This window comes from Syngnathoides biaculeatus, chromosome 8 (assembly GCF_019802595.1).
Source record: "Syngnathoides biaculeatus isolate LvHL_M chromosome 8, ASM1980259v1, whole genome shotgun sequence".
In the NCBI taxonomy this organism is placed as follows: Eukaryota; Metazoa; Chordata; class Actinopteri; order Syngnathiformes; family Syngnathidae; genus Syngnathoides; species Syngnathoides biaculeatus.
The window spans coordinates 8,189,894-8,217,417 of NC_084647.1; the positions used below are offsets into that span (position 1 = coordinate 8,189,894).

The following is a 27,524-nucleotide window of genomic DNA, read 5'->3' on the forward strand; positions in this document are numbered from 1 at the left end:
AAGGGGGGGGGGCTCGGCTCGTATTAGTCACGGCAAAAGTGAGGTCAGCGTGAGACGAAGCGCTCCGAAATGTCGGATCTCGGCATTTCCCTGCCACGTCGGTCTCGCGTGATGGTCTGCGACGGGACTCATTTGTTGAGGTCGACTTTAGCGGGGCAAGAAATATGTCGGCGTTTATTTTGCCGCGTGCGCACCTTCTCGGTTTGCCGGTGACGTTTCGAGCCAAGGGATTTCAAAGCGAAGACTGTTGATGAAATAAGTATTTGAACCCCCTGCTATATTGCAAGGTCTCCCAGTTAGAAATCACGGACGGGTCAGAAATTTTCATGTCCGCTGTGAGAGAGATCATCTGAAAAGAAAAATTCCAGAAATACAAATGTATGATTTTTGTAACGATTTATTTGTGCGATACAGTGGCAAATAAGTATTTGAACACCTGACCCTCGAAGACCTGTTAGTCCGCCTTTAAAAGCCCACCTCCACTCCATGGATTATCCTGAATCCCGTGTGAGGTCGTCAGCTGTGTAAAGACACCGGTCCACCCCGTACAAGCACTAAGACTCAAACTTGTAACGTGGCCAAGACCAAAGAGGCGTCCAAAGACACCAGAGACAAAATTGTGCAACCCCAGACGGAGAAAGGTTCACTGTTGGAGCGATCGTCGGAAAATGGAATGACGGTCGATCTCAATCGGAGCAAGATATCACCTCGCGGGGTCTCAATGATCCTCCAGAAATGTGAGGAATCGGCCCAGGACTACACGACAGGACTTGGTCGATGACCCGAAAAGGACTGGGACCACCGCTTCCGAGGTGACGAAGACGTCACGGTTTGAAATCACGCGTGGCCCGGAAGGTTCCCCTGCTGAAACCAGCACATGTCAAGGCCCGTCTTGACGTTGCCAATGACCATTTGGATGATACAGAGGAGTCACGGGAGAAAGTTTTGTGTGTCAGATGAAACCTGCGTGGAACTTTTTGCTCATGTTTCCACCAACCGTGTTTGGAGGAAGACGAATGAGGAGTTCCATCCCGAGAACACCGTCCCTACTGTGAACGGTGGGCGTGGTAGCATCATGCTTTGGGGGTGTTTTTCTGCACATAGGACAGGACGACTGCACTGCATTGAGGAGAGGATGACCGCGGCCACGTATTGTGAGATTTTTGGGGAATAACCTCATTGAAGATGGGTCGTGGCTGCGTCTTTCAACTTGACAAGCAAGGAGTGGCTCCGTAAGGAGCACATCAAGGTTCTCCAGACCTAAACCCAATAGAGAATCTTTGGAGGGAGCTGAAACTCCGTCTTCCTCAGCGACAGCCCAGAAACCCGTCTGGTCTAGAGAAGATCTGCGTGGAGGAGTGGGCCAAAATCCCTCACGCGGTGCGCTCAATCCTGGTGAACAACTCCGGGAAACGTTTGACTTATGGAATTGCAAATGAAGGCTACTCTACCAAATGTTATCATGGTTTTTTTTTCCAGCTGTTCAAATACTTATTTGCAGCTGTATCACACAAATAAATCATTAATTTGATTTCTGGATTTTTCTTTTTCGACGACCTCTCTCACAGTGGACATGCGGTTAGCCGACCATGAAAATTTCAGACCCCTCCCTGATTTCCAAGTGGGAGAACTTGCAATATAGCAGGGGGTTCAAATACTTCTTTTCTTCACTGGATAACGATCCCAACGGCATCTGGGGAGTGTTTGCAAATGGTCGTAAGGTCAAAGGATAACTCCGAGGCTCCTCGCCCTTTCTGTGATGAAGTTTATTTGCTCACCGGTGTCCCGTTTATCTGTTCAAATGCGATTTGAGAGCAATTCACAATTCGCTAATGGACACACGTTTCGCGTCTTGAGGAAAAGGTCACGTCCGCACTTGTAGTTCGCTACCACTTGACAAAGTCACTTGAAATATTCTCCGGGTTTGATTGCTGGACGCAATCATTTTTCCATAAAGCGCGGCTCAAAGAGGAGCAGCTGTGAAAACAGAAGACGCGAATCCTCCACTAATGCTCCACAAAGCGCGAATGCCATTTATCAGTTCCGAACCATGCGGCTAAATCCTCGGGCCGAGCCTCTCCGGGTCCAGCGTTATATCTCGGGCCAAACGATTAGAGCTGTGCAGACATCTTTCGTTTCTGTTCACGTGTGGAAATTCAGAAGATTGGCCTCTTACTTGCCGGCCATGAGTTGAGGAGGTCGGGGGGACGGACGACGACGTAATACAAGTAAAATGGCAGATCTTTGATTATGAAAATAGAACAGAAACTATCGACTGAATTGTTTAGTCAGTCGAACGAGGACGGTAGAAAAGATCTCGTTTCCGTGGCTTGCCCTAATCGGCCAACCTGGCGGTATCCTCGGCTTGTTCTTATCTTTGGCTTCGGTCCAGACGCCGGATTTGAATGTTCTCCAAGAAACTCTGTTGAACTTGTGAGAAAACCCAGAATACGTATTTGTGAGCGTTGTGAGTCGCCGCTTCCTCGTTTGTCTGGGCACTGCCGCGAGGAAGCCAAGTACCCCTGAACGCAGACTGTTTATACTCGGACGGAGTCGGCCTAGTGTTGATAACAAAATGCTAATTACGAGAGCCGCGCCCGAGATTTGTCATCCAAGCCGCTTATCCTCACAAGGGTTGCGGGAGAGCCGGTGCCCGTCCCAGCTAAGCTTCGGGCGAACTACACTCTGAACCGGTCGCCGGTCAGTCGCAGGGCAGATGTCGACACCGTCGCTGAGCGGGAATCGATCCCACGCTGGCCGCACCAGAGGCGGGTGTGTGTGCCGCTACACCATCAGTGGGGATTCAAAATGCGCAAAGACTGAGAAATTAGAAATTAGTTGTCCAGATGTGCTTTTTTGGGGTGTTCCTAAAACAGAACCAAGTGTCGGTCCTCGGGATCGGGTGTGACCCTTCCCTCTCCCGTTGTATTGGAATTTAAGCGGCTTCGTACGTCTCAGTGGTTATCTCGGGCAGTTGTAAGTTACTTATTGTGCGGTTATTATTATGTCCTGGCACCCGCTAACCTAGAAGCCGGCTGCTAACTTGCTGTGGAACCTGTCACGGATTCTAATTACACGGGCATTTAAGTTGGAGTTTTTGTCGTTGCCCTGCGTTCATGACTTGCATTGACTGCCTGTGAGACTCTCCGCTAACCCCTAGCCACAGCGATTCTGTGCCCTTTGGTTTGATCAAGTCCTGTTAAGCTTGTTAGTTTGCCCCGTAGTCCCTGGACCTTGCTGAACGTGTTTTCGGGTCCTGCCTCGTCTTGCGTTTTTGTGCCTCCGCCTTGTTTTGGACTGCTTTCTGGTGTCGGCCCCGTTTCCTGAATAAAACCACGTTGAACATCACGCCTCTGCCTGGAAGTCCTGCATTTAGGTCCGCCCCAGCATCGTTGGTCCGTGACAAATCCCAGATCTCTGAAAAAAATCGACCAAATAGAAATGACTACATACTCATATATGCATAAACTTGGTCAGAAATGACTGTGCTGGTTGATAAATCGCAGTCCCAGGGTCTGATGTAAAAACCACTCCAGGAGTGAGAACAGCGTAGAAGATCCAATCAGAACAAGTTGATTGGATGCTCGGTAAGTGTTGATGGTGAGGTCATGTAATGACATCACTGCTTTCAACCCCCCCAAAAAAAAAATTGCCGGCCAATGACAAGCATTGTCAGTTCTTAAACACGCAGCACTCTTCCTGGACGGCTTTACTGCCAGAAACAAATCTATCGTCATGTCGTTAGGGCACCACCGTACGCCGCATTCAAAAAAAAAAAAAAAAAAAACATTTCAGGGGACTTGGGAACGTTCCCTGCGTCAATGTAGGAACAATGGCTTCCAATGACAAACGTATAACGGAGAGCCCCAGTCCTTATGTTAAAGGTAAAATAATATTTACGCGAAGGCTGTCGTCACCGCACTCAAAGCGAGACATATTTTCAAGATGTGATGGATGAATTTGGGGCTGAAATATTTTCTCACCGTTTTCATCCCGCATGGTCACTGCTGTTTGTACACGGCAAACTTTCTCACGATTTTCTAGGAACTAAAAATATTTCTGAAACGTGTACTAATCGCCTTTTGTCGCAAGAGAGTGCAAAAACCTGTTTGATTCACAAGCTTTCCGCGAAACAACATCCTGAGCGAGAACTTGAGACATTTGGGTGCAGATCTAGAAAGAATCTTTTTCAGCCATCCATTTTGTACCGCTTTTCCGGGTCGGGTCGCGAGGGGAAGTAGCTTCATCAGGGATACCCAGACTTCCCTTTCCCCGACCAGATCTTCCACTTCTTCCAGAGGGATCACGAGGCGTTCCCAGACCAACCGAGAGACTTTGTCTCTCCAGCGTGTCCTGGGTCGTCCTCGGGGTCCCTTTCCGGTGGGACTTACCCGGAACACCTCGCCAGGGAGGCGTCCGGATCAGGTGCCCCAGCAGCCACCTCATCCGGCTCCTCTCAATGCGGAGGCGCAGCGGCTCGACTCTTGAGCCCCTCCCTGATGACCGAGCTTCTCACCCGTTCTCAAAGGGAGATCCCGGACACCCTGCGGAGGAGGAAACTCATTTGGGCCGCTCGAATCCGGGATCTTGGAGGTGGCAGAGTGAAGATGCCGAGAGTCTTTTTGGGAGTGACGAGGAAGAAGAGGATCCGAAATGCTCTCGTCGTAGGAACAGCACAGACCGAAACAAAGTTAAGGAGGCAAGATTGATATTGAATGTATCCTTAAAAGGTTCCTGGACCTGCCAAGGCCAGGAGGCCAAGAGAAAGACCAAAAACTTGAACTGGTCGCCAGGCAGTCGCAGGGCACACGGAGACAGACTACCAATCGCACTCACAATCACTCCTAGGGGCAATTTAGTGTCTCCAATGATGTTGCATGTTTTTGGGATGCGGGAGGAAACCGGAGTGCCCACCCGGAGAAAAGCCACCCAGGCACGGGGAGAACATGCGAACTCCACACAGGGGTGGCCGGGATCGAACCCGGGTCCTCAGAACCAGCCGAGCGACCGTGCCGCCTCCGAGGATTCCGTCTACTGCATTTCCCCCACCGGCTGTCCTCGAAAATGAAATAAAAACATCCTCAAATCACACGTCGTGGCACGTTACACCAAAGCGACGGCTGTCATCTGATTTCCATACTGTGCAACATAAAATCAGGAAAAAAAAAAAACGGAACTCAAATCCTACTGTACAAACGAGTCGTAGTTACGGGGCAAAAATAATTTGACCCGAAACAGATGTTTGCAACAGCCGACGGCTTCCAGGGTTTGCTCTACAACCAGAAACCGCAAACGGTCTTTGAAGCCAAAGGCTGAGTTTTTCCCAGTCGTGCGTGTCATTAATGCCATTAATGCTTGGGGGGGGGGAGAAAAAAAAAATAAAAAATTGTATATATTTTACCATCTGTGGTGCAGTCATGAAATAATTTGTAGAATGTCGTGGAATTTCAGCCCTGGAAGCCCGAGTTGAACACCTGTTACTGCATCGGGAGAATTGACTCACGGCCCCCGCCGCCAGATGATATACAGTACCGGTACTGGTTCTGAAATTCCTCACTGGAACATGAGCCAGAAATCCGTTGGTACGGTATAAGGAGAAGGCGCTCATTGATTTACCCGATCCATACGCCGCGTCTGAGCCATTAAGAACGGACAGAAAGGCTCCAGGTCCCTTTGACCCTGAAGAGGATAAGCGGGATAAAATGGATGGCCCGATTCTGCGATGATGTCATATTCCAGAACGCGGGCTTTGACTTAGATTCCATTGGAGCCGAGCCCCACCGAGTGCAGCTCAGCTCCCACAAAAACCGCAGAGGGTCTTTTATACGTCTATTTTTTTGTTTTTCATTAAAAATGTCAAAAAATGACTTATCATTATAATGCGACATTAATTGAAAGGGATGCTCTATTCACTCCCGGATGACCACCAAGCCCAAAATTACACATGGACCACGACATCGGTTATTTCCCTGTTCTTTAAATGTTACGAATCGTATCAAAAATTCTTTGGCTGCGAAACGATTTCAATCGCTCCATCGATCGAGGCCGTCACATCGCTTGCGTTTTAATGACTTGACCCCCGGCCAAATTCAAGCAAACACACTTTGGGAAGACGAATATAAACCAAATGTTGGCAAAAGTCAGCTCGCGAGCGCGCGTCCAACATCCCTCACGCTAACTCAAACATTATTAACAAAGCATGTGAGGATCATTACAACGTCCGCGTTTACGCTATTGCGCTTCGCGTGGGAGGTCGCGATGAAAGCGACGCGGTCGTTGTCGTCGCTAGCTGACACCCCGGGTCGTCCGTCAGCCCGGAGCTTCCCGTTTCACGCGGTTGCGGAGGAACGCACGGCTGTGTGGAATGAAATTAAGTCAGCAAATATGAGCGGCGGAGCGCTGCGCTGTCCGACTGCCTTCTTAGTTTGAGGCCTTTCGTCACGTTGACGCGCTGCTCAATCTCGTACAGATGCTCGATTGGGTTGTCCGTGACTATCTATCTATCTATCTATCTATCTATCTATCTATCTATCTATCTATCTATCTATATCTATCTATCTATCTATCTATCTATCTATCTATCTATCTATCTATCTATCTATCTATCTATCTATCTATCTATCTATCTATCTATCTATCTATCTATCTATCTATCTATCTATCTTGCTACCCGAAGTGTTGCCCATCCATCCATCTTAGTCGCTTATCCTCACAAGGGTCATGGCGATTGCTGAAGCCTATCCCAGCTGTCAACAGGCAGAACGCGGGTGGGGTAGACTATCTATCTATCTATCTATCTATCTATCTATCTATCTATCTATCTATCTATCTATCTATCTATCTATCTATCTATCTATCTATCTATCTATCTATCTATCTATCTATCTATCTATCCACCCATCTATCTATCTATCACAACTAGATTCATTCACAGCAAAGAACTCACGTACTTTGCATGCCTTTGTGAGAAATGAGCAATAAATTACGATTCATCTAATACTCGGCCATTACTTAAAGTTCAAGCGTCGCGCCTATAAACATTCTAAAATTGATATTGAAATGAAAAACACATATAACATTATTCACTTCGGTGTTCAAATATGAGCGGAGAGCGCGTCATCCATGCCCAAGGTTGCGGAAGTGTCATTCGACGACATCCGTGTGGTCGCCATCTTGGCTGCATCTTCTGTCCGTGACATCACGCCGGACATTCGCCATCGAAAACAACCCTGTGTCCCCTACTGTAGGACACGCCCCTTCTGACACGGAAGCTCGTTTCGAAGAAGAGAACATCTCACAACTGAGTGAAGAGACCGGGGCAATATTACCCTATTGTTTCAAGCCATTTTTAGATGACATGCGGATCACTTCTAACTCACAACAGACTCGCAGACAGTACGCGTGAGCCAGCCCGGCCGTAGCCTTGCTTGTCGGCGAGGCACGACGCGGAAGCCTTCGCCGGCGAGCACATCGACACATTTAGCACCCCTGTCATACGTACGCTGATCTTTTGTTAGGTTATGAGAGACGGATTATGTGGTGTCCCCCCACCTCCAAATTATTATTAATTTTTTTTAGTAGCTGTATACACACCTACCGGGTCTCTTGGAAACTTATGAAGGGTAAATCCATCCTCCCGAGCGTTCGAGCGATATCCAGCAATGCACCGAGCCGGCATTTTGGCTAACACGAAGGAACAACGAGCTAGCTTCCCGCAGGTAAAACTAGTCCGCTGGAGGGCGCTCCTGCCCCATACCTCACTTCCTGCTTCTTCCCTTTTTTCGTGAATAACATTCTAAAAATCCTCCATTTTCATGATACTTGACCTTTAAGCAGATGTAACCGGATGGCGTGTATTCTTTCATTCAGGCCGGTGTTTGCAGAAGTACTGTAAGTCGGCGGACTGCTCCAAAACATCTGAATGTTATTAACTCCCAAAAAAAAAAAAAAAAAAAAAAATACAGCGCTTCCATGAATGAAATTATAATGCATAGGGACTTTGCTCCGTTGCAGACCGTTTTGAATCCACCATCTCCAGCGAGTTGACTGATACGAGTGATGTCGTAATATGAACCAAAAGTTGGGGGGAGGTCAAATGAAAGGATTGATCAAATTGGCGCAACGGGGGAGGAGATCAATCCATACACGCAGCGTCAATCCGCGTGTCATGTTTTCTCGCAATCAAATTATGTACTAGGCAGTCTCCGAATCTTGGCGAATGCCGCAAGGTTCTCCTCGCCGCTTTTGACTTGGGAGCCAGGTTAAAAAAGATAATGTTGATCCCCGCAATGATTGATTAGGGTGAACGTAATTACCTTCTCCTGTGGAATTTGGCAGCGCGGAAAGATGGAACTGACTGTAGATGGAAATATAATGAGTAGATTCTTGATAATATCCATCGACGCTTACTCATTTACGGCTACGCAGAACTGTGACGGCGTCTCTCTTTATTATTACCTCATTTCTGCAAATGAAGGGATGGCCAAACTGACTTTCGTCGTCCGTTTGACAATGATAATTACATTCTATTCTTTATCACGCATTTTTTTTTTTTTTTTGATCATCTTCAACAGGTCAGGGTGGGTGGCTTTCAACTTAAAGAGTCACCAAAAGGTTCATTTTGGTCATCGTCAAAAACCCGTAACGGTCACTGAAGTAGCTTTTCAAGTTTACTGCAGAATACCAATCTAAAATCTGGGTGCTAACAGGCCACATGCCTAGAAAGAGTGCCACAGATGCATTATTTATCCTGAGGGTGTTGATGGAGAAGTACAGAGAAGGTCAGAAAGAGCTACATTGTGTCGTTGTCGGTCTTGAGAAAGCCCGTGACATAGTATCTACAGAGGAACTGTGATACTCCAAGCAGAGGTCTGAAGTGCCCGAGAAGTACGGGACATCTATGAGGGCAGCAGAACAGTGCCGAGGTGTGCTGTCGGTATTGAGATGGAGGTGGGACTGCATCAGGGCTCAGTCCTGAGCCCCTTCCTGTTTGCGATGATGATTCACAGACTGACAGGTGAGGCTAGACTGGAATCCCCGTGGACCATCCGTTCAGCGGTTTTGATTGTCCGTTGCAGTCTGAGTTTGTCCTTTTTTTGGCGGCCCCAAACCAGACTGTGACTCAGCAGCTCTTGTGACAGGTCGTGCTGGGCTTTTTTGAGGATGGAGTTGATGTTCGTCCCCCACTTCAGGTCCTTTGAGACTGTAATTCCCAAGAACTTGAAGGTCTTGACGCCGGTTGGCACGAGACAGTTTGGACGGCGTCAGGCGCAGCTGTGGTGAAGGTTGCGTCCTGAAGTCCACGATCATCTCCATAGTCTTTCGTGTTCAACGCCGGGTTGTGTTGACTGCACCAAAGCTTATCAGGAATAGTTCCTACAAAAAGAAATGTCTCTTGTTCTTTGTTCTTGTTCCTACGTTGTTCCTTGTTCTGATTGTCGTAGCAGGGCAGCACCGACTGCCGGAGAAAAATTCCTTGCGTGTTTTACACACTTGGCCGTTAAAGCTGATTCTGATTCTGAGAGCAGGTTGTGAAACCGGCGCATAAATCCTCCTTCTTCTCCGAGATGAAAGTCTCCTGGTCTTGGTCTTGTACAACTCTGCAACAAGATATAGTCAATCATGTCTGTTACCGTCTCTAGGCAAACTGTGTACATCATCCTCCATTTTAATGTCCTTCCATCTGCCATCCATCCATTTTCTTCACCGCTTATCCTCACGAGGGTCGCGGCGAGTGCCGGAGCCTATCCCAGCTGTCGACGGGCAGGAGGCGGGGTACACCCTGAACTGGTTGCCAGTGATGAACATAAAAGGCTTCCTTTTCTTCTTCTCCTCAGATGGTGAAGCACTTCCTTAGCGTTGAAGGGTCTGCAGGTCTGCCACCTAGTGGTCAACGGTGCTTTTCCGATTCAAAAGTGACCACGCATTGTCGAGGACGCCTTTTTACAAACTGAATCGGGGGGGGGGGGGGGCGTCTCCAAGCAAGGGTGGGCACCGGGCACCAGTTGCCCATCCCTGACACGGATGATGAAGCGAAATATTCGAAGTGAAGTTTTTCTCGCTGCCGCCGTCCTCCGTCCCGCATAGCGGACAGAAAACAGCCGGTTTTACTTGAAGAGGAAATCCCGTCAAGTCAGATTTATTTTTCCACGGCTTGTGCTTGTTCGATAAACTTCTCATGGCGCGTCATGTTTATTGTGCACATACACGCATCTTTGGACCAACAGGGTGTTCCAATAAGGATGTGAAATGTTCCTCCAACTGAGAAGATTGTGTCAATATCAAGGAACAAAAAAAAAAAAAAAAAAAAAAGTCACATGACAGACCGTGGCAAGCATCGGCACCATATGAGAGTGATTTCAAACGGGGAAGTGGAACCATCCATATTTTCTGTGTATTGCACTGTTGATACATGCGGTATATAATTATCTGCGACTTACCCAGCCAACACGACGAGCAGTTATGAAGTATGGGTCAAATTTCATGCTTTGTGGCTTGCTTATTGTTTGTGTGTCGCTTTTAGCTTGTTCAAGAGCCGTAAACGATGCATCCGCACGTCGCCGTGTGTTGTCAAACTGTTTTTATTCCGCGAAATCCAGCCGCTTCCAACATCTTCTTTTGATCATCTTTTTAAGCCGCTCTTCCAATTTGGATTTCCAAAGCAATATTTTCGTGACGTAATGTTTGAGGTAAAAGCACCTCGAATGATATGCAGCATGTGTGTAATTGCTTCATCCTATTACGTAGTCGTACCGCATAAATCTGCAAAACTAATTCTTGGGACAGGTCGGTCATGTTTTCAAGTCTCTGTGGCTAAATATTGGGAACGGGCCTGTCCGGGAACGTTCAAGCGATTTTTGAATTTGTGATTTTTGTAGATTTTTGGGCAGAGAATTAATCGGCACCGTTTGGTCTGTGAAGACATTCCTGGAGAATCCGGAATGGCGGCAGCTGCCAGGTGATGTCTTCATTTCTTCTTGTTCTTCTTTTTCTTTCGGCTTGTCGCGTACGGGGTCAAACGGTGTGTCATCTTTTTCCACCTTCGCCTCTCTCTCGTGCATCCTCCGCTCAAACACCCTGACTGTCCTCATGTCCTCCCTCACGACATCCATCAACCTTTTCTTTGGTCTTCCTCTCTCTCTCTCTCTCGCTCTCTCGCTCTTTTCCCTGACAGCTCCATCCTCGGCACCCTTCTACAATATACTCACTCTCTCGCCTGAGAACATGTTCAAACCGTCTAAGTCTGCACTCTCTCACCTTGTCTCCCAAACATCCAACTTTGGCTAACCCTCTAATGAGCTCATTTCTAATCCTATCCAACCTGTTCACTCCGAGCGAGAACCTCAACATCTTCATTTCTGCCACCTCCACTTCTGCTTCCTGTTTGTTTGGTCTCTAATCCGTGCATCGTGGCCGGCCTCACGCCTGTTTTATAAAATTTGCCCTTCATCCCGGCGGAGTCTCTTCTGTCCCATGGAACACCAACCTGCTCAGGCCAGTTTCTTCACTTCCTTACCACCCTCATTATTGCTCTGTACCGTTGACCCCAAGTATTTGAAGTCATCCACCCTCGCAATCGCTCCTCCCTGGAGCTTCACTCTTCCACATATATTCTGTTTTACTTCAGCTAATCTTCATTCCTCTCCTCCGTCTTTCTAACTGTTCCTCCGCCTGTTCCCTGCTTTCACCGCGGATCACAATATCATCTGCGAACGTCATGGTCCAAGGCTGATCCAGTCTAACCTCGTCTGTCAGCCTATCCATTCCTACGGCAAACAGGAAGGGGCTCAGCGCGGAACCCTGATGCAGCCCCACCTCCGCCTTAAATTCCTCTGACACACCGACGTCACATCTCACCGCTGTTCTGCCGTGTTCTGTTCTCCATTTACCAGCGCTTAACTTTATAGTCAGTGTATGTCCAGTCTGTGTTCAGCCCGTCAAATGCATTAAATCAGTACACCCCCCCCCCAACCCCCCATCTTTGGATTTCTGTGCATTTTTGAAACAAGTCTCCTAACCGTAACCTAACCCTAACCCTAAACCCCAACCCCAAACCTAACCCTAACCCTAAACCCTTTCACAAGAAGTCAAAATGCCTACGGTGACAATGACGTTACGGTTTTGGATTTTGAAGGTACTGCACGTCATCTTACTGAACGTAAGCGGCGCACATGATTTTTCATTTTCGTTCTCAGCTCGTCACTCCTCGTTGAGGTCGCTCCGTCTTTTGGAGCGGACGATTCGTGGAAGGCGAAGATAAGGCAACACGTGCGGGGCGAATCGTTTGACGGTTGACAAAGTGCAGTTTCGTGAGATATGATGCCAATTAAAGGCTAAACCTGGAGATTTTGGAAGGTGCACTTTTTCCCCCACCCCGCCCCATATTTTGGTTAAATTCCAAATTGTAGTATGTCAAGGATGATGACTTTATTGCTGGCAGCAAAGAGTAGTCATCGCACACGAGAGAGAATGTACGATTAGACATCCTGCTTTCACTTATGCTCTCATCAGAAGAGCTAATGGGCATGCGGTCTTTAATTTTACCATTTTTTTTTTTTTTTTTTTAACAGAAATGATGAGCGATCGTACTCGAGTTTCTCAAAACACACAACTTTCTTCAGGGATACGATTTCTGGACGCTTTCTGACCGTGAAGCGGGTCTTCGTCCCTGCCAGCCTGCAATTTGAACTCGGGAAAGGCCAAACACTGAAGCGGATTCGGTGTTCTGCGGTCATCGACGACCTTGAACTAAACGGCCGAGTCTCCGTCGCGTTGCCGTGCGCGTGGTAATCGTTTCATTGTGCATCTGGATTCCCGTTTTCCACATCAGCGTTTATCTTCTAAACATTTATCATCGTCAAGTTAGATGGTGCATTAATGTCAATGTTTATTTCTTCTCAAGCTAATTTATCGGACGTTAATATTTTGTAAGTTTTCCCCTCTTTAGAGTTGAAGACGCCCCACGGTAAATTTTCAAGATGGATTACTGACGGATTTTTTTTTTTTTTTTTTATGCATTTTTCAACCGAAAAGAATATATTTGACATGATAACATTTGCAATTACAGTCAAATTGACGTAACTCACCCAAGCATTCGATGACATCATTGATCCTACTGAATGTCCCATGCTCACCCCTGACCCCAAATAAATCATAGCCAAATAAATATGGAATAGTTTGTCAAGATACAAACGGCGAAGTGCATATTTCTTTCATGGACAAATTTGGCTTTTTTATTGGTATCCTCCCTGATATATATATATAAAAAACACTTTAGGTGTTTTGTGCCACTTGCGTTGCCAATAGTGGAGTTTTTTTTTTTTTTTTTTTTGTGTGTTTGTTTTTTGATGATTTAATAGCTGAGGCATGAGCAGACGGCAAGCGCTTTCCAAGTGATGATGTAAAGACAGGAAACAGGGGCCTTAAATTAGGCCACAAGCTTTCCACTGTTGTTTTGCACCTTGTTCAGTGAGGTGACAGAATTCTGACAGTTTTCACTTGCGCTAGCCAGGGACCTCCTTAGTCCGGCGTTGGGTTGCCAAAAGTAAACAAAGCGCACATTTTCTGTCACGGTGACTGGCAACACACTTAAGCACCTCTGAACTTTGAAAAGATGGCTTTACATTTAAGACAGAATAGCAATCCGGAACGCCAGTACCAGTGCCCAGTATGTGTCTTTAAGTTAATAGCCTGGAGACATGTTTTTCCTCCCTGTCTAATTTCATTTTAATTTTATTGACCAGGCTCATTATCACGGGAATATCCTCGGCTCCTGCACATCGCTGCAAGGTTAGAGCTGAAACATCCGAATGTTCCTCAAATACAATTTTAAAACGAATTAATAGGGATTAAGTTAATGCCGTCCTTCGGGGGGGGCGCAAGCCCGTGCAAATTCCGGGCCAGTCGCAGGCACGGATAATCAGAAAGTCATCCGGTTTAAAAATTTGCCAAACGAGTGTGAGCGTTGGTCCAAAGAATTCCACACTGGGTCGGTCGTGGCCTCCGGCGCCGTTAACCCGCAGGCCATCGGTGGAAATGAATGAAGTGTCAGTCAGAGACAAAAGAGGGCTGGAAAGCGGCTTCTCGGGCAGGAAGAGAAGAGGAAAGAAATCGCAGAGCTTATCAATGAATGTGAAGCTCCGGAGTTGCTTGACACGATGAGTCGGAGAAAGATTGATGTGTTGTGCGCAGGTGGAAAGTTCTACAAGTTTACGGGATGGGTTCAAATAATTTTCGCATCGGTGGAGAAGGGAAGATAAATGGACTTGGGTTTATTTGAAAGCACAATCGACCTAAGAATGTTGAGAAAATGTATCGGATTGAGTGATCAGGTTGAAACTCGAAATTATGGCTTTTATGTGTAATGAGATTAGCGGCCGTGGCCCACAGGTGGGATGTGACCCAGTGGTGGAAAAAACACATCAGAGCGTCAGTCACGATTGGTGCAGGTTGTAACAGACGAGTTGACGAAGGAAACAGTGGTGATGAAGAAGCGATGGATACGTTTGGCATCCACGAAAGGAACTTGGAGGGACCGATGGTGGTTGTCTTTGCAAAAGGATGAAAATGGCGGCAGTGAAGAGGCAAGAAAATAGGGTGACATACATGAACGGAGGTAGAAGGATTACCGTACGTCTTGTCCAGACAATCTCGTCTGAAGGAGGTTACTGACTTAAATCGGTGGTACCGGAGAGCGTGGCTCGAAGAGGCGAGGAACATTTAAGAAAGCAAAGGTTTGTCGTCTGGCTTTTCCAGAAGAGGCGAGACAGCCTCTCGGGGGACAGGAGGGTCTTCCCAAAGGAAAAGAAGAAGAAGAAGAAGAAGAAGGTGGCACTAAGTTAACATGGTGCAGAGCATATCCACCTGAGTTCGAAGGTTGGTGGTTCAAATCTGGTTTCTGGCCTTCCTGTGTGGAATTTGCATGTTCTCCCTGTGCTTATGTGGGCTTTCTCCATGGATCTTTCATTGTCCCACATTCCAAAAACATGATCTTTAGGTCTGAATATACCGCAAGTGTGAAGGGTTTGGTTTGTCGCCCGAGTGTGCCCTGCCATTGGCTGCCGACCATTGTAGGGTCCATCCTGTCTCTCCTCCAAAGAATAAGATTCATCACACTGCCGGGACACAGAGGACCCATGACCCATTTGGTGACTGTAGCTGGGAATATCGCTCCACCAGTTACGTAGTTCACGTATTGTTTGTCGAGGGGATTCGGGTTGGGGATGGTTGGAGTATTTTGATGCCCCTCAACTGAATGCCCAGGTCCACCGCTCCCTCCGCCACCCCTTGCCATACCACCGACACTGGCAAGGATAAGCGGTAGATACAGAAAAAGAATGTATGGATCGAGTCAGGGCAGGACTCTGGAGCAACTGGATCGAGCGTTGGCCTCACAGTTCGAAGGTCCGAGGTTGAAACCCCCCCCCCCCTTCCTGTGTGGGTTTTCTCCCACATCCCCCAAAAAGGATTCTAAATTGGCCGTAGGTGTGATTGCGAGTCCGACTGTTGTCTGTGTCCGTGTGCCCTGCCGTTGGCTGGCAACCGGTTCAGGGCGTAACCCGCCTCCTGCCCGACGACAGCTGGGATAGGCGCCGGCACCGCCGCGACCCTTGTGAGGATAATAGGCTCAGAAAATGAATGAATCAATGGAAAAAAAAAAAATGCTTAGCAATTTGTCTCGACAGTGCAAATCAGCACAGAGGACAAAGTTGTTCAAATGAAAACTGATCATTGGCCGAGATATAAGAGAGAAATCATCCCACGTCCCCATATTTTGTGAAAATCATTTCCTAAGTCTCAGAAATGTGTACGGCTCATCAGTGTCATCCCAAAAAGTGTAAAAGGATCCCGGTCTTGTCATGGGTGTGGTATCGCATTTGGAGAGTCGGAGGGTCACGGAGATGACGTCCAAGAACAACAACCTCGACACATTTGGTGCTTTTCATCTTTTAGGAGCCGTCGGATAAGCACGTTTGCGTTGTTTGACCGGCGCTCGTCGTCACTTTCGCTTCTTTCTCCAGATCCAGTTTTATGGTTGGTTTCTGACGACGGAGCCTCGGCGATTTATTTCCGAGAGGGAAAGATGGTTGACGCTAACATTTACAGTACAATGTGTGCATCAATGATCTGAAGCAGAATCATCTCGATGGACCAAGTAGCGGTACGCTGGAAGCAAACGAAGAATTTGGTAGTTGGGGCCACTCGGACCGCCAAGATGCCTCGACTGTATTTTTTCGCAAAGCCAAATTTCAGATGGAGCTGATTGGATCATCCACTTTCTGTACATTTAACACTCAAACGAGGATTCATAAGTGTAGACGAATCTCATTCACCATTTTCTAAAACTTTGACAGTTATGTAGTTATTAATCCAAATATTTTTCCATCAACATGAGGATTGTGCGCTCGTATTTCCCCTCTCTTGGAATTATAAATAATCCGGATAATTTGCAATGTTAAACGTTTTTTTTTTTTTTTTTTTTTTTAGTACTTTTTATTGAATAATTAAAAATTTGAGGCCACGTCTTGAATTACGGCTCCCCGGGGCAAGATTCTTTTTCTTAATCGCTTGTTGACAGCAGCGAGAAAGAAAATGGCTAAATATGATCCAGATGAAATGACACCCACAATTTTCAGTAGATTTATTTGGGTTCCAAAACAGAAAAGTCCCCTAACTGTTATAAAAGATGAAAGATGTTTTCTGAGCAAGACCTACTGAAAGTAAGAAAACATCTTTTGTTGTTGTTGTTGTTGTTGTTGTTCTGGACACTAATTTTCTGAATAAACATCCATTTTGATTGGGCTCACAACAAAATATAGCGACACGTTTGATTTCGTAAAACTATTTCCAAATGTAGTTTATTTTTGTCTTATGATGATTATTTTGAGGAAGTCTAGCAGAGAGTGGTCCCCCTGGTAGAATCCATGGGAAGCATTAAAGGAAAGCGCCGCACTACAAATACAAATGTAAATAAAATCAAATGAACGGGCGGACATCTGATTACACTCAAATGTGTCCACATGCCGAGCGGCCCCTTTTGGTCTGCAGAACGAGTGCCGCGTTGGGAAAACGGAGATGTTTTCATTTCTCCAGTCACAACAATTTCACTTACGTTAGACGTTGCGGAGAACAATGATGCCAAACCCTTCCTGAGCACTTTATGAGGACCGTTCACATACATGCTGCACTGCTTCTATGTCATTAAACATCCACAGCTGTGTGCCAACAACTACATCCAGATAGGAACACGCCAACCCCCAAAGTTATCCGAATGTGGGAAAACGGCTCTGGAATCGGCCTCCGTAGCTGTTTCGACGAAACGTTTGCCACGACGGCGTGTCGCGGGAAAAGTCAGCAGAACTTGAGAGGCCTCAGCAAAAGTGTAAAGTACCTCACGAGAACTCAATTGAGCTGTCGTTGAAGGATTTTTGCTACTTGTTTTGTTTTGACTTTCTGTGACCTTTTCATATTCCCCAAAAGACCGCCAAGACCACTGTTTAAGCTCAGAGCCTGGTAGAAACTCCCCGCAATTTCTGGACTATAAGCCGCACCTGATTATAAGCCTCACCCCTAGTACATTTTTACAGGAAAAAAACATTTTGTACATACATAAGCCGCTAACCCTAACCCAAAGAAAGACGATACACAAAAAGAGCTTTCAAAGTTTGAATAATATACCTTAGCTTTTCTTCCCAAACGGGGTTGGTTGAATAAAACATACCGGTAAAAGTCACAGAGACACGGCAGCAACACGTTTCAGGCCACCTGCTTTTTATTAGCTCCGAAAGCTTTTTTTCGACTTTCCATTGCTCCATTTCTTCCCGGTGGCGTTTCCGGCGTCTCACCGTCGATTCATTGATGCCAAGTTGACGCGCGGCGGCTCTGTTTCCTTCTTTATCGGCCAGCTCGCTTGCTTTTAACTCGAAAGCCGCGCCATATGCATTTCTTCTTGCATTTTCCTTGATTTCACGCTAATTTTATTCACGCGCAAAGCGCAAAGTTACATTAAACCTCACCTTTTCTGCTCGAGCGCCCCTGTCGGCCGTTAGGGGGAAAAAAAAATGCATAAATTAGCCGCATCATTGTCTAAGATGCAAGGTTGAAAGCCGTGAGTCTGGAAATTACACTGCCGTGTAACTACCTTCTCATCTATTGATATTAACATTACAATGGTTAACTTCTAACACAGTTATGGATGACGATAAAGATTTTATAATGGCAACAGTTTCCACCTCGAACCTTTTGAGTTGAAATGGTTCCCAAAGGAGGCGGACCAGTATCCGTCGACTGACTCTGTTCTTCCGTGACTTTTGAGTGTCACGTCATTGTCAGAGCCGCTTATCCTCCCGAGGGTTGCGGGAAAGCCGGAGCCCGTCTCGGCCAGCTTCGGGCGAAAGGCGGACGGCGCCCTGAACTGGTCGCTAGTCGGTCACACGGCAGACATCGAGGCGATCGCTGAGCGGGAATCGATCCCACGCCGCGCCAAAGGCAGGTGTGTGTACCGCTACGCCATCAGTGACTCTTGCTTGAATGCAATTTATCAACTTCTCGCACTGCACTGATGCTGATGCATTCGGTGCGTGGTAAATTCCGCCGCCCGTCCCCCCTTTCTATCAGCCCTAATAATTCCATTCAGGACGGCATAAGGAAGTTAAAACAATGTCGAGGAAGTGTGTTTGTGAGCATGAGGGAAATGAGCGGAACACTACTTGAGCACTGCCGCAAAGTGGGTGAAGAATTGCAGTTGAATTCCGCACGAGAATTTCCACCCAAGTTGTGACGGAGCAGGAAATCTTACCGCTATCCGCTTCTGATAACGTCACTGTTTTTGGGAGAAAAATGTTCCCATGTCTTATATTTCAGCCACAATGGGCATTCTCGCAGTCGGACTTAATGATTGGGATATCTTAAGCGTGTCTTTCACTGGAAATGGAGTGACCCGATGAAAAGCCGCGTCGTCGGCGCCTACAGCACACCGGCGAAAAATTCCTTCTCCCTCTCGTAAAAAAATCTTCGTAGCGTATGAAATGCTGCTGCATCTGAAGCCCCAAAACTAGGATCAGGCTGAAATTAAGCATTTTAACAATTTATGAAAGCATGAAATTAGATGGTATCTCAAGAGCACAGTACAGTGATATTTAATGGTATTCGGGTTATGTGATGTACTCTGTTTATTTAGGAATGGAACTCTTTGTGGAATCATTCAAGAACTGTCTGTCACATGGAGCCCCAAAAATAAACCGAGCTCCAGTTTTAGCATCGATTAGCATTAAATAACAGCGTTATCTTCTTAAATTATCGGCTGTGTTTATGGAGATGAGGTTGGGGGTTTTTGTGTTTTGCATTTTTTTCTCATCTTATTATACCGTTGATGAAATCTAAACTGGTGGCTTGGTGTTAAATGGCCCCCCACTGAATAAAAATACAATCAAAGCTTTATGGGCGAACTGATAAATAGGGTAAAATTAGCTTGTAGCGGCTATCATGAGGGGCATTCCTTTTGCAGTACATCTACGTATGTATGTATCATACATGTCAGATGCGGAAGGCACGGCAAACGAGATCGCACGTGAAACTCATACGCGACGCGCGTCCCCGTGATTTAAAATAACAATTTTTTTTTTTTTTTTTTATTATTTTGAAAGGCGGCATAACCGGAGGAGGGACGTCAATTCAGAGCATGACTTGAAAGCAGACGTGAAACCCGTCGAGGTCTTGAAACCAGTCAGAAATCGACGAGGACGAGCAATCTCCGTCTGATTGGCTGTCTATGCCTTTGAATTGTGGTCATCTCTGTCCATCGAGCTAATGCCGGGCGCTCCGGTTTCCTCCCACATCCCAAAAACATGCAGCATTAATTGGACACTCTAAATTGCCCCGAGGTGTGATTGCGAGTCCGATTGTTGTCTGTGTCCACGTGCCCTGCCTTTGGCTGGCGACCACTTCAGGGTGTCCCCTTCCTTCCTGCCCGTTGACAGCTGGGATGGGCTCCGGCATTCCCGCGACCCTCGTGCGGATAAGCGGCTAAGAAAATTGATGGATGGATATAAAGTAGCGTGATAATTGACGTCTGATATCGAATGTCAAAGTCTTTGAATGTTTCATGTCAAATATTTGGGTCGAATTCAGAATTGTCCAACCTCAAGGTCGATCAGTTTTCGCGGTTCCACTGCCGAGCCGTCCGTCCGTCCGTCCGTCCGTCCGTTTCCTGTTTTGCTTCTCCACTTTTGTAGCCTATCCCGGCTCATTCTTAGCGATAGGAGGACAGCAACCTCCCGAAGCGGCAGCCAGCCAATCACAGGGCACATTTAGAGCGAGACAACCTGTTACTGAACCAAAGTCCGGCAAATGTACCCCTACGTCAGCCGTTGTAATTAATCCAAAAGTTTTTGCAATTGCCATCAGATCCCATTCGTCACTCTTCCACAATTCTCTCCGTTATTGGGAGACAAAGCAGACTTAACGTGGAAATATGACTTTTTTTTTTAAAAATGGGTAATCATCGCGAGTGACCTCATGAAAACAAATTGGTCTCTTCCCATATAACCTTGCGACCTCGCATTTATCTGATACACGACGAGCCCGAGGATCAAAGCCGGAGCCGTAAAACGTATTCCCAGCGACCGGCCATAATCGCGCAGTTTTTGACCTGCTCAAAGTGAAAACTTCCACCTTTGCGCACATGTCATTTGAATTCTTATCCTCGCATACATGAACCCAATTACGTGCGGTCCCGTTTTGGAAAGCCTTTTATGCCTCCAAGAAACAATTACTAATAACCATTATGACGTGCACGCATTCCTTTATTCCAGCAGTTCTTTTCTTTGGACGGATATTAAATATAATCACGTTCATTAAACAAGTTGGAACCCCAGATCCTTGGACGTTCCGCTCAATTGCGTACACGGCTCTCCTGCGGGTTGTTCTTGAAAATGTCAATGCCAAAAATGAGTCACTTTGCGGCCCGGTTTGGCCCTCGCGAGGGCTCATCAGTTCTCCCCCGGTGCCTGATGCTCAGTACCCCTTCTGGAGCCTCGTCTGGGCGAGCGGATCACACTTTGAAAGTGAGCCAGTCTGCCTGTCTGCGGCTTCCTCGGTCATTAAGGAAGAAAATAGCCCGGACCGCGGCACGGCCTTCCTCACCTGCATGTATGCAAAGTGTTCACCCGCCGACGACCACCCCGCCGTCTTCTTGGTTTAGGAATAATTCAAGCAGTCTACGAGGATCACGTTCACTTGGAGATCTAAAGACTACTTGGCGAATTGGAGATCCATACATGAAGTCCTGTTTTCACAAATCAGCACAATTTGATGTAGTTAAGCATGAAATTTTTTGCTTCAAGTGTTATTCAATAATACCGGTGCCCGTACCTGATGAGGTGCCAATAAAAAACAAAATCAGATTTTCCTCGAGAGGAGCCATCAATTGACTGTCACGACCCATCGGTACGGAGGGAGGACCCAAATGCAGGACTCCGGAGACGCAAAGGTAGTTCGGGAAAAGTGTTTATTTGCTCCAAGGTCGGGGATCAGGCAGACAGTGAAGTGCAGCAGCGGTTAGGTTGAATTGAGCAGGTCCGCGGGCAAGCAGGGGTCAGTACACGGGAGATCGATCAGAGATAGCAGGAGTGTCAAAGACGTCAAGCTTACGGAGTCAGTCGGAGGACGGGCAGAGGTCGGTACACCAGGGTTGACGATCAAGAATACAGGAGTGCAGGAACAGGGCATGAGTTGCGATGATCAGTTGTCCCCTGGGTCCTACAAATACCGGGGTGAATCAGCGAGGATGAGGCGCTTCCTAATCAGCGCCGGTGTGCTGGGACCTGGCCAGCCAGGGCTGGACCGGCAGGAACATGACATTTTCCAGTCGATCTCCGTTCCTACCCTCACCTATGGGCACAAGCTGTGGGTCGGGACCCAAAGAACAAGATCTCGGATACAAGCGGGCGAAATGAGTTTCCTCCACCGTGTCCGGGCTCGGTCATCCGGGAGGGGCTCGGTGTTAGCTGCTGCTTCTCCGCATTGAGAGGAGCCAGATGAGGTGACTGATCTGATTCGGATGCCTCCCGGACGCCTCCCCGGTGAGGTGTTCCGGGGCACGTCCCACCGGAAAGAGACCCCGGGGACGACCAAGGACACGCCGGAGAGACGACTTATCTCGGCTGGGTTGGGAACGCCTCAGGATCCCTCCGGAAGAGCTGGACTGGGGGAAGGGAAGTCTGGGGATCCCGAGTGAAGCTACCTCCCCCGCGACCTGATCCGGAAAAGCGGTTGAAAATGGATGGATGGATGGATGGATGGAGAACAGGTCCAATGGAACTCTGAACAGTCCGCCATCACATCTGTACGTACTGAATACTGGCTTCATACTTCCATTGTTTACGAAATGCGCTGCAGAAATAAATTTGCTTTGCTTCGAGCCGTCCAGCAGTGACAGCGTCGCTCGCATCATCCGTGTCGGCTAACCCGTCTCGGTTGTTACCCGGTCCAGTTCCCCGAGGGAGGATGCAAACACGCAACCTGTGAACAAGGCCTTATTGTATCAAAAGAAACGCCACGTGCGCAGTGTTGCGCAGTCGATTCCCACAAGAGGAGCACAACACCAAGACAAAACGAGACGAAAACAACCCCGTGCGCACCGGCGCACTTGTCATCCGAACGGGGACGCGACGCACGCGTGGAAGTTGGACCTTCTGGATGTCGATGCTACCAATAAAGTGAATGTGTTTTTGTTCAGGGAGCAGATGTTGGCGCCGGCCCACGTGACCTCATGTTCATGCATTATGCTCGTGTCAGAAAGAGCGTATTGAATGAAGAATGCTGTTCCGTGCCGAAAACGCCGGCACAATAATGCGCGGTAAATATATAAATACCAAATATTCCATGACGGCGACGCCGCAGCCGTAAAGAAGTCGTGATTTACGGTGCCATAAAGTCCGGTTGGACCTCACCCCCGGCCTTCGGTGTTTTGGTTCATCGGAGCCTTTTTTTTTTTTTTGTTGGACAAAAACAACATTGTCCGAAGGAAGGGGAGCAGACGGAGCTCAAATGGGGAGCCAATGAAAGAGGACAAACACTTTTCGGGTCCAGAATACACTCGGGGGGGGCCTCGGCCGGCCCAATTTGTCACAAATCAAACATGGAAAGAATGGTCGCATTGGGTCCATGCCCCTCCCCGGTGTTTTGCTTTCTAATTCACGATTTAGTGCAATCATACGAGCTTGTTATTTCACGCGATGTTTGTGTTCGGAATATCGTGCGCCACCGGTCGGGATTGGCCGCCGCACCGGGACTTTGTGAGTAAAATGACTCGAATTGTTTGATCAAACGTCAGAAATTCCGCAAAAGGTATAGACGTGTAACACTTTTTTTTTTTTTTTTTTAATGTATTCATCCAGCCCACTTCATGTATTTTGCTTTTCAGGCAATGACGTCACGTCGTCGTGTATTCTGGAAGCAAAGCGTCCTTTATGAACGTCTCGCTTCAAGAAAAAAAAAAAAAAAAAACAAATATGAACAAAACAGAAATGAATGAATGCAGACGTCTTCATTCATAGCAGAAACGGCGACGGGAGAGTTTAGAGGTAACAATGTGCGATTATTGGACCGCAAAACAACGTAATTCGGTGGCTCGGGAGAAACGGAATCATTGGGCGCGGTGACCCGAAGTGACGCCAATCAGCGGTTTTACGACGCCGCCGGACTTGACGGGAAATCGTTTGAGTGCCCGAAATGATGGTTATTATTTAAAAGCTCCGTTAGAGCAACGACCACTTTTGCGACTGACAAAATTGCCACCATATGCATTATAAAAGTTGGAATTTGAAAACGTTTTCTAGTTGTAGTTAGCTGGCACGGCGACAGCTTGGATTCAAAATCTGTGACGTGTTCAAAGTCTCAAATCCTTCTCGTGGAGCCGTTTTGGGTCACCCCACTCGTTTCCGTTGAAAATTGTTTTTGTGTTATTCCAAAACTTGGAGTGAAACTTTCGTTAAAAACAAATGTTTTGGGTTATGCCTAATTGGAAATTTTCTCTTCATCTTTTGTTCAAGGTTCTGTGCTGTAGTTGACCGATACTTGCTTGCCTCCATCTTGACTAAAATCATTTTGTTAGCCGCTTATCCTCACGAGGGTCGCTGGAGTGCTGGACCCTATCCCGGCTGTCGATGCGCAGGACTGGTCACCAGCCAATCGCAGGGCACACGGAGACAGTCGCACTCACAATCACACCGAGGGGCAATTTAGAGTGTCCAATTAATGTTGTATGTTTTCGGGATGTGGGAGGAAACCAGAGTGCCCGGAGAAAAGCCACGCAGACACGGGGAGAACATGCAAACTCCACACAGATCCGGGATCGAACCGTGGACCAACGCTTTACCAGCTGATCTACCGTGCCACCCATCTTAAAGATTGTTCCGATTAATTACAGGATGTATGTGGCGCCCAACCCGGAGAAAAGCCACGCAGGCCCGGGGAGAACGTGCAAACTCCACACAGGTGGGTTCAGGATCGAACCCTGGACCAACACTTATCAACTGATCTACCGTGCCACCCAGATCAGAGATTGTTCCAATTAATTACAGGATGTATGTAGCGCCCAACCCGGAGAAAAGCCACGCAGGCCCGGGGAGAACATGCAAACTCCACACAGATCCGGGATCGAACCGTGGACCAACGCTTTACCAGCTGATCTACCGTGCCACCCATCTTAAAGAGTGTTCCGATTAATTACAGGATGTATGTAGCGCCCAACCCGGAGAAAAGCCACGCAGGCCCGGGGAGAACATGCAAACTCCACACAGATCCGGGATCGAACCGTGGACCAACGCTTTACCAGCTGATCTACCGTGCCACCCATCTTAAAGATTGTTCCGATTAATTACAGGATGTATGTGGCGCCCAACCCGGAGAAAAGCCACGCAGGCCCGGGGAGAACGTGCAAACTCCACACAGGCGGACCTGGGACATTGTCTAAAATTGGACTCATTGTGGACGTGTCCATATTAAGTTCTGGCGGAAACACTCTGCGATTTCTTTTCTTTTTGACGATTCATCCGTTTGGAGGAATAAACAGTGAACGTCTTTGAAATGTTTTGACAACAGCATATTTTCTTCCATTTTTTTCACATCAGTCTCCATTGCTGCAAATATGGACATAAGCCTAACATGTTATAATCCAGACATTTTCACACGAGTGAGAATGTGATTCGTTTGTTCTAAATTTAACCTTTCACCCAAAAATATGGCGTGTAAATTGTCACGCAAATTATGCAATGTTGAATCTTCATATCCCGATTATGCACTGCAGTATATCGATAATATTGGACGATTCTGATTCAAAATGGAATCATTAGAGCGAAGCCAAACAGATTTGGCACCACACGTTCTCACTTCATAATCAGATGAAATGCGCCTCGTCTCGGCCCAACTTTTCATAAATCAGCGCGAGGAAGTATGAAAATGCCGCTTCGATGACGAACGCCGTATGTTTTGGCGCGGACGGTCCGTCCCGTTATCGTTCACGCAACATGCGAGTCTGTCAGGTGGACGAATGACTTTGTCTGCTCTCGAGTAAAAAGAAGCTCAACTGCGGCCTCGTCTATTCGAAGTCCCAAAACGCTGTGAATGATGACATATTTTTCTGAAGTAACGCACGGGTTCTGGTCCAAAGCGATTCCACGGTTGCGTTTGGAAAAGGACGTGCCGGCCGGTGCCCCCGCCGGGATCCGACGGAGCTGAAGCGAGTGCAAATGGCATCTTCATCTTGGTTAGTTTTCATTCCCCACTTTACATCGCAGTACTTCATCGGCCGCGACGGAAATCCAAAGCTAACGAGCCAACTTGCCAAGCCGTGCGCTGTTTGGGTCGGTGCTGTTCCGCCTGCGTTTGGTAGGTGATCGTCGCGTGAACGTGACTGTCGGCCAATCGTCGGGTGAAGTTTGAGGACGAGATTTCTGGCCTACGTTGACTGACGCTACTGCAAAATGCGGTACCTTCAAGACCCGTATCGGACAGGAAAAACCTCGCACTAAAACGAATGGACTCTTCCAGACTAGGCAATAAAGTATTGGGTAAGATTGGAATATTTGCGAGACAGATTCAGGATCATTTTTCCAAACACTTCCCAATATTTCTTGAATAAAGTATTGAACCCGTACGTGACTCCGATTCATCATACAGTACTGTACTTTGTCTGTAAATGCAATTAGTCGGTGAGAACAGGGGTGGGTGGACTACTTCTCCAGCAAACTCTTGCTCCTGGCATCACTGCCCAGGCTGGGCGTGGCCAGCCAATTAGTTGGCCCACACCCGCACCTTGTTGTGCGCCCGGTACTTATAGGACCCGGTGACGACTGGTGCTCCGCCAGATCGTTGAGGTTCATGCCCAGTTCGAGCACCCCCGTATCTCTGATCGTATTCCTGTGTGTACCGACCTCCGACCCCGTAAGCCCGACTCCTTTGAAACTACTGCCTTCCTCGATCGATCTCCCGTGTACCGACTCCTGCCTGCCCGCTGACCTGGTCTCCACGCCCGACGTCCCAACTACCGCCGCTGCACCTGACTGCCTGCCCGATCCCCGACCTTTGAATAATAAACGTTTTTCCCGAATTACTTCTGCGTCTCCCGTGTACTCCTGCATTTGGGTCCTACCTCCGTTGCGATGGGTCGTGACAGCTTGTTTATTTTCCAACACTATCGTGCCAGTCTTCTGTTACTTATAGCCATCCAAGTCCTCGGCGGCGTTCAGGATGGCCTTGTTATTTGGGCCCTTCGTGACGCCGATGATGCGTTTCTTGTCATTGGATTGCTAACCTTGCTATTATCAAGGCAACTTAACTTGCTTGCTATACGAAGCCTAGAATCAAAAGATGGTTGAGCTGGAGCGGAATTCTCACAAACAGAAAACGGGCTTTTACTTCGAGGTCAGCATCCGTCCTCTGGTCCCAAGACACTAAAGTGTGACAGTCAACCCCTGTGACGTTCATTTTCACCTCGGGAAAGTGGAGATTATGTGGGTAGTTGGCCGTTTTCTTCGTTCGGCCGCAAGCTCACTGCCCAAATCATGCACTTGCTGGTTTTAGTGATTCTGGTGGATCCCCCGCTGGGTCATCCTGTTCTGGCTCGGTATTGCAGGCAGAAATGATTCCCAGACATACCGTACGACGTGTTTACGCTCTGCTATGTTGTCATTTAAATGCGAGAGCGGACCGAAGCCGTGCCGCTCCCACTCCTGAGTCTCGTTAGCAGACTGACACCCGCCATTACTCGGGATTACGGCGTACGACAAGGCCAGGTTGACGTCTCATTCCGTCGGCATCCTTATCTGCGCCGGATGCCAGCGCTGTCCTCGCTACCTCTGATTGCAGCTTCCTTCTGCCTGCCGAAAGGTGACTTCATAAGATCTCGCATTTGGGTTGAGTTGATTTTTTTTTTTTTTTTTTTTTTTTTTTGCGAGTAACAAAGGTTAACGTGGCAAATCAAAGCAGCTTGAAAATGTGAAAAGCCTTTTCGAGCTGCGTGGGTC

General features: G+C 47.6%; 1 protein-coding gene across 10 annotated transcripts in view; it reads left to right on the forward strand.

Annotated features, from left to right (window-relative positions):
- The window catches only part of elna (elastin a), an 87,497-nt gene that overhangs the window by 5,450 nt on the left and 54,523 nt on the right, over positions 1-27,524 (forward strand). The window contains exon 1 of one of the 10 annotated variants that reach the window (XM_061826540.1): positions 27,471-27,524. This exon is cut by the window's right edge and continues 52 nt beyond it. The exons of the other annotated variants lie outside the window; for them this stretch is intronic. The gene's annotated coding sequence lies outside the window, so the exon portion shown is untranslated. Of the gene's footprint in view, positions 1-27,470 lie in introns of those variants that run through there. 10 annotated transcript variants of the gene reach the window in all.